Consider the following 8,630-nt stretch of genomic DNA (forward strand, 5'->3'; position numbering starts at 1 on the left):
CAAGTGTGGATGCTATGCGTTTTTCACTAATGGTTGCTAGGAGATCTTGTTTGTAAACCTTCAGTTTTTTTTATCACGCGTGTGAAAAACGCATCAAAACGCATTGCACCCGCGCGGAAAAAACTGAGCGCAATTGCAGACAAAACTGACTGAACTTGCTTGCAAAATGGTGCGAGTTTCCTTGAACACACCCTAAACGCATCCAGACCTAATCCGTCACGTTCGTGTGAAAGAGGCCTTAGTATTAGTAATGTCAGAGTGACAGCGATATATATGGTTATGGGTAAACGGACGGTAGTAACAATCAGACTATTTAATAGCACACTGCACTGTCTGATTTAATTTTCCCAATTCAAAAATTCGCTGATACTGGAATCTTTTGGGAAATTTGTAACAAATTTGATTTGTGCAGAATTGATTGGCTCTTCTCTGACACCTTTTAACAATTTATTTGTTGTGTAAGGGCTTCTTTTTTGTGGGGTGAGCGAGAGTATTCAATAGGACCATTTTGCAGTACGTAAAAAAGTGGAATTTGATACGAATTTCAGGATAAATTGATTCGCCTAGAAGCCCGAATTTCCTAGGTGCTTCGTATCAGCAAATCAATTAAACCTGAAATAGTATAAAAAAATGAAAAAAATTGAACTTGCCTCCTCCATTTGCTTGCTAATTGCCACCAGCCTCATCTTGCTTGAAGATCTCGTCCGAAATTCCGTGCGGCCGCGTGATTACATAATCACACCGGCCGCGCCCGGCCCGTCACAAGCAAATGGAGGCCGGTAAGTTTGATTTTGTAAGTTTGAATTATTGTTAATTGTACACTCAGATGCCGCGATCATGTATGAATGCGGCATCTGAGGGGTATAATGATGGGGGCGGGCGCTATCGCAGCTCCCTGTCATTGCAACCGCTACTTACAAAAAAAATGCGGTTCGTGACGATGTCATTCGTCACAAAGCGAATTTTTGGGTTAAAATTCGGTAGAAGCCGCCGAATCTAATTTTCAATAAATCCGCTCATCTCTAAAGGAGACAAAAAATAGCAATTCTGGAGGTTATTAATGGTACACACTCAGATTGGGTCACTGTCACTAGTGGGGTACCACAGGGGGTCCAGTATTGATCTTGTAGGAAGGCTTGCACAGTAAAAGTATACATTTTTGCAGATGACACTAAACGTGTAAAGTAATTTACACTGAAGAGGGACAGTATACTACTACAGAGGATCTGGATAGATTGGAGGCTTGGCATGAGAAGTGGCAGATGAGGTTTAACACTGGACAAATGTAAGGTTATGTACATGGGAAGGAATAATGCCAGTCCACCCGTACATACTAAATGGTAAAACACTCGGTAACACTGACATGGAAAAGGATCTAGGAATTTTAATAAACAGCAAACTAAGCTGCAAAAACCAGTGTCAGGCAGCTGCTGCCAAGACCAATAAGATAATGGGTTGCATCAGAAGGGGCATAGATGCCCGTGATAAGAACATAGTCCTACCACTTTACAAATCGCTAGTCAGACCACCATGGAGTACTGTGTACAGTTTTCTGGGCTCCTGTTAAACAAGGCAGACATAGCAGAGCTGGAGAAGGTCCAGAGGAGGGCAACTAAAAGTAATAACTGGAATGGGGCAACACTACAGTACCCTGAAAGATTATCAAAATTAGGGTATTGACTTTAGAAAAAAGACTACTGAGGGGAGATCTAATTACTATGTATAAATATATCAGGGGTCAGTACAGAGATCTCTCCCTTCATCTATTTATCCCAGGACTGTGACTGTGACGAGGGGACATCCTCTGCGTCTGGAGGAAAGAAGGTTTGTACACAAACATAGAAGAGGATTCTTTACGGTAAGAGCAGTGAGACTATGGAACTCTCTGCCTGAGGAGGTGGTGATGGGGAGTACATAAAGGAATTCAAGAGGGGCCTGGATGTATTTCTGGAGTGTAATAATATTACAGGATATAGCTTCTAGATCCATGGAGTTATTCTGATTGCCTGATGGAGTCGGCAGGAATTTTTTTATTCCCCTAAAGTTGGGAAAATTGGCTTCTACCTCACAGGGTTTATTTTTTTTTGCCTTCCTATGGATCAACTTGCAGGATAACAGGACGAACTGGATGGACAAATGTCTTTTTTTGGCCTTATGTACTACGTTACTATGTTACAGTGTGGAAAAAGCTATGATATAGTGATATTAGTGGTATATTAATAGTTCAGACTTTTTAGGTACGGTGAGACCAATTATGCTTTTATAATTTTTTATGAAATTTATGAAATAAAGCAAAATGGCATGTAGAGAAAGTTAATACAAGGCACCTACTAATGAAGAAGAGAGAAGATTGCTCACTCACTGTGTATACGCCCTTACTAATGTATTGTGATTGTCCATGTTGCCTCCTTTGGTGCCTTGGATTCATTTTTCCATCACATTATACACTGCTCGTATCCTGGAGTTACGACCACCCAGTGGTGTAGCGTGGGTTGCCAGCACCCGGGGTAAGCCAAGTATTGCCCCCCCCCCCCCCCCCCCAACCTGTGACCACGCCCCTTTTACAAATAATGTAGTAGATGTCACCTGCAGTCCTATGTAACACTACAGATAACACAGTGATAACTCTCTGAGTATAGATAATGTAGTAGATGGGTGTGAGGCCCCAGAATTCAGAACACGAACAGTGTGACCTGAAGTCTGGGGCCAGGCTTCGGCAGTGTGGCCCAAATTCTATATCCCCCCCCCCCCAAAATAGATCTTAGGATGGACATAACATACATTGCTATGAAATATACAGGAGAATAGCGCACCATACCTGTTACATCCAGTGACCCTCTCTGTGATGTAGACTTTCCTCAGCGTCTTCATTAGGAGATAAGACCACCATGATACCTTCTTTTAGCCGCGTCTCATCTCTGTAGAGTTTCACAGAAAAGTTTTTGGATTTCTCACTTTACTATCATCCTCAGATAACAGACCTTCCCTCCCCCGTAGTGCCCATAAGTATAATGCCCTCTGTATAATTATAATATATACTGGCCCCTCTGTATTATTATTATTTCCTCCTCTGTATTATTATTATTATTATTATTATTATTATTATTAATATTATAATGGCCCCCTCTGTAGTATTATAGTAATAATTATGCCCCTCCAGCATACAGTCCCATGTAAGATACAACCTTCCCCCTGCCTTCAGCCCCTCCAGCATACAGTCCCATGTAAGATACATCACTCTCCTGCCTTCAGCCCCTTCAGCATACAGTCTCATGTAAAATACATCACTCCCCACCTTCAGCCCCTCCAACATACAGTCCTATGTAAATAATATCACACTCCCTCTCTTTGCCATCTGCCTTCAGCCCTCCAGCATACAGTCCCATGTAAGATACATCACACCCCTGCCTTCCAGCCCTTCTTGCAAACGAGTCCCATGTAAATGCATCCACTCGTCCTGCTTCAGCCCATCCAGCATACAGTCCCATGTAAGGTACATCACTCTCCTGCCTTTAGCCCTCCAGCATACAGTCCCTGTAAGATACATCACTCTCCTGCCTTCAGCCCCTCCAGCATAGCATCTCATGTAAAATACATCACTCCACACCTTCAGCCCCTCCAACATACATTCCTATGTAAATAATATTACACTCCCTCTCTTTGCCGTCTGCCTTCAGCCCTCCAGCATACAGTCCCATGTAAGATACATCACATCCCTGCCTTCCAGCCCTTCTTGCAACAGGTCCCATGTAAAATGCATCACTCGTCCTGCCTTCAGCCCCTCCAGCATACAGTCCCATGTAAGATACATCACTCTCCTGCCTTCAGCCCCTCCAGCATACAGTCTCATGTAAAATACATCACTCCCCACCTTCAGCCCCTCCAACATACAGTCCTATGTAAATATCACCTCCCTCTCTATGCCATCTGCCTTCAGCCCCTCCAGCATAGTCCCATGTAAGATACATCACATCCCTGCCTTCCAGCCCTTCTTGCAAACAGTCCCATGTAAAATGCATCACTCGTCCTGCCTTCAGCCCCTCCAGCATACAGTCCTATGTAAAATACATCACTCCCCCTGCCTTCAGTCCCTCCAGCATACAGTCCAATGTAAAATACATCACTCCCCCTGCCTTCAGCCCCTCCAGCATACAGTCCCATGTAAGACACATCACTTCCCTGCCTTAGCCCCTCCAGCATACAGTCACATGTAAAATACAAAACTCCCCCTGTCTTCAGCATACAGTCCCATGTAAAATGCAAACTCCCCCTGCCTTCAGCCCCTCCAGCATACAGCCCATGTAAATAATATCACCCTCCTCTCTTCACCGCTGGCCTTCAGCCCCTCCAGCATACAGTCCCATAAGATACATCACTCCCCCTGCCTTCCAGCCCTCTTGCAAACAGTCCCATGTAAAATTCAGCACTCTTCCTGCCTTCAGCTCCTCCAGCATACAGTCCCATGTAAAATAATATCACCCCCTGCCTTCAGCCCCTCCAGCATACAGTCCCATGTAAATAATATCACCCCCACTACCCTCTCTTCAGACCCCTCTAACATACAGTCTCCAGTACAAAGATTATTCCTTCTCCCTTCAGCCCCTGCAAAAAGCCCCCCCAAGTAAAAATAACAGTCACTTTTCTCCTCCACACACTGACCTGCACTCTGCTCCTCTCTCCAACATCCTGCTCTGTAGAATCTCCCGCACATCTTTAGGCCCTGCCCCCTGGATGACGAGACTCCGCCTCTTCCCCTGACATCATATCTCCTAGGATCAACTCCATTCTAGGACACTACAGTCGCTCTACTGCCTCATAGGCTTCAGGCCACTAGCCTGAAGCCTATGAGGAAGAACGGAGGGGACGGGGCCATAGGCTCCCATGGCCCTCATTGAAGTGTTTGCTGCCTGGCGCCCCCTGCAATTTTGCGCCCAGGGCAACGCGCCCCCCCCCCCCCCCCCGCTTTGCCACTGCGACCACACTGTAATCCAGCAGCAGTGGTCATGCTTACACACTAAAGGAAACATAGTAAGGCTGAAAAAAGACATATCTGTCCATCCAGTTCAACCTGTTATCCAGCAAGTTGATCAGAGGAAGTAAAAAAAAATACATGAGGTAGAAGCCAATTTTCCAAACTTTAGGGGAGAAAAGTTCCTTCTTGACTCCAATCAGGCAATCAGAATAACTCCCTGGATCAACGACCCCTCTCTAGTAGCTATAGCCTGTAATATTATTACGCTCCAGAAATACATCCAGGCCCCTCTTGAATTCCTTTATTATCACCACCTCCTCAGGCAGAGAGTTCCATAGTCTCACTCAGGGCCGGTGCAAGGATTTTTGCCAACACAAGCGAAGCTACATTTTGGTGCCCCCCCCCCCCCCCCCCCTTGCAGCTCACCTGGCCCTGGTCCCGTCTGCAGAAGCTGGCTTCTCCTCTGTGTGTGTCCTGGCATCTTCTCTCTGCTTCAGACCATCGCTGGTTTGAGGACCGTATTTTTCGCCCTCTAAGACGCACCTAGGTTTTAGAGGAGGATAATAAGAAAAAAATATTTTCCATTACACCTCAGGTCAGACCAGCAATCAGACCCCAATGTTAATCAGACCTCAGATCAGCCCCCATGTCAGCCATCATGCCCCCATGTCAGCCATTAGCCCCCTATGTCAGTCATTAGCCCCCCATGTCAGCCATCTCCCCATCCATCAGCCCCCATGTAAAGCCATCACCCCCTCCATGTCAGATTTCTCCCCCTCCATGTCACATTTTCACCCCCTCAATGTCACATTTCTCCCCTCAAGGCCTCAATGTCACATTTTTCCCCCTCCATATCAATCACCTATGTCACATCAGCCCTCCATGTCACATTTCTCCCCCTCTATCCATGTCAAATTTCTCTCTCCATCCATGTCACATCACCCCCTTCGTGTCACATCATGATCACATCATTACCCCCTATTGTGTCACATTTCACTCCCACCCCCCCATGGCACATCATCTCCCTTCCCCCCCCGGCTGGCCCTGGCCCCCATCTCCATGTCACAGACTACAGACATTGTCCCCCCCCCTCCCCTCATGTCACGGTCACCATCCCCCCCCCCCCCCCCCATTTATGATTGTTGTTTGTGCGGTTGCGGCGCAACTCACAAGTAAGTGATTTAAAAAAAAAAAAAGAAGAAGGTTCATTTTTCAGCCCTCCCCCAGGGTGCGCCCTTATGGTAGCGCCGGCCCTGGTCTCACTGCTTTTACCGTAAAGAATCCTCGTCTGTTTGTTTACAAACCTTCTTTCCTCCAGACGCAGAGGATGTCCCCTCGTCACAGTCACAGTCCTGGGGAAAAATAGATGATGGGAGAGATCTGTAACGCCCTGCAAGGGGGCATTACCACTCTTTCCCCCCCCCCCCATCACTATCTTTAATGGTGCATCCTGTATCGTCATGTGTATTCATTCCTAGGTCCTACACAATGTGTAACTGTATTTATGATTTTGTAATGGATTAAGTGCAATGTACCTGGTTTACCAGCAGATGGCGGCACTTCTGGCAGAGCTGTGTTAACCAGAATGGAGCCCTTCTTCCATTCTAGCCCCCTCTCTAGAGAGGGAGGAGTTGAGTTAGTTCGGGGTTAGAGCCAAACTTGTTAAAAGTAGAAAGCAATAAATCTGCGGCACTCACCAAAGTTTTCTTGCAGTGCTTTATTCCAAGCATAAAAACAAGGTTGTGGATGCGTGCATACACTCAGTCGCAGGCGGCTGTTTTGCGCGTACTGCGCTTCGTCTGGCCACTCACGTGATGGCGTCAGTGCGCTCCTCTCTTTTCAACTGCAACTGACGTCATCACGCTCACAACAACAAACTGACATCTAAGAACAAAACTTTATTCATATAAAATACTAAATTAAAACAGCTAAATCATTCTTATCATTTAACCCCAAGGGTCCCATAGCATTCGTTTTTATTATCCAAGAGGCCTCCCTCAGCAGTAGATGGCGATGTCTATCACCTCCATTTTTCAACATCCCACCACTTCTATGCCTGCACACGGGAGGACATTACTGTCCCCCATGTGTTTCTTTGATGTGTTCAATCAATCTTGGTGAGCCTATTCCTGTTTTAATGGATTTTTTGAGTTCTCTTAACCTTACATAAAGACATCTTATGGTATGGTCTTCACTATGTAAACCTTCCACATGGACAGAAAATTACATACGCCAGGAACTGCGTTTTGCATTAAATAAATTGTCTTACTACATGTCTCACTTCTCCTGTGTTCAAATTTTTGGATCTTATGATGGACCTACAGGCTGTGCACTGGCCACATCTATATTCCATTGTGGGATTCCCCTTTTCTAACCAATTTTCTTTTTTACTCTCGAACCTGCTACACACTAACTTGTTTTTAATGGTCTGACTTCTTCTAAAGCTAACTATTGGTGGATTCCTTGTTTTCTCTTTCAAATCCTCATCGTATGCCAGGAGATGCCAATTATTCGAATATAGCTTTTTTTTTAATTTCATCGCCATAGGTGTATATTTAAATGTAAATACTGCTCTCTCCATCATCTCTTTCTTATTTTTGCTCTCTCTCTCCTATTTAGTTTTTTTCCATTCTGCTTTCACTGTTCTGAAAAAAGACTTATCAATTATGTTTTCATGGTATCTTCTGTCTAATAATCTCCTCTTCAATCCTTGGACTGATCTATGAAGTCTTACATCTTCACTGGTCTAAACTGTCCATATGGATACTGTTGTTTTACATATTGGGGGTGGAAGCTCCTGAAGTGCAAGAGGGAATTTGTGGCAGTCTGTTTTCCTCAGGTACTTTTGTTTTCATTGTTCCCCCCTCTACATTGACCTTCACATCCAAAAACTCCAACTCTTTTGGGTCAGTCTTACTGGTGAATGTCATGTTCATCTTGTTATGGGTGTTCAAGTACTCCACAAATTCCTAAATTGCACTTCAGATTCCTCCCCATATAAAAACACATCATCAATGAATCTCAGAAAAAGTTTTAATGTTACTCACATACTTATTTTCAGTGCGTGAACACATAGTCACCCTCAAGGAACGACAGATATAGGTTAGCAAAAGTGCAGGAGACAGATGTCCCCATGGTCGTTCCTGTCTTTTGATGATACCATTTATTGTCAAACATAAAGGCGTTATGCATCAGAACAAAACTCAAGGCCTCTTTTATGAAATCCACATATTACCTGGTTTTGCGCTGACACACTAATATTCTTCCAATTACCTGTACCGCTAAATTTTGAGGTATTCTTGTGTACAGACTCTCCACGTCATTTGACGCTAGCAAGTCCCCTCCCTGCCATTGTAGATCTCTAATCACTTGCAAAAAATCTTTGGTATCTTTCAAGTATATCCCCTTCAATAGTGGGCGTAATAACCAATCTATGCATTGTGACAAGGGTTCTGTAATTGACCCTATTCCTGACACTATAGGTCGCCCAGGTGGATTCCTTACTGATTTATGTACCTTGGGTACAAAATACCACTTTGGTTTTGTGGGAAATTTGGGGTACAGTTTTTCCTCAGTTTTCTCTGTTATAAACTCCATTCTCCATATATTTGCACAGTAATGACCTCAAATGGTTTCTGATATTGTAGAATAGGGTTTA

Source organism: Bufo bufo, chromosome 2, assembly GCF_905171765.1.
Source record: "Bufo bufo chromosome 2, aBufBuf1.1, whole genome shotgun sequence".
Taxonomy (NCBI): Eukaryota; Metazoa; Chordata; class Amphibia; order Anura; family Bufonidae; genus Bufo; species Bufo bufo.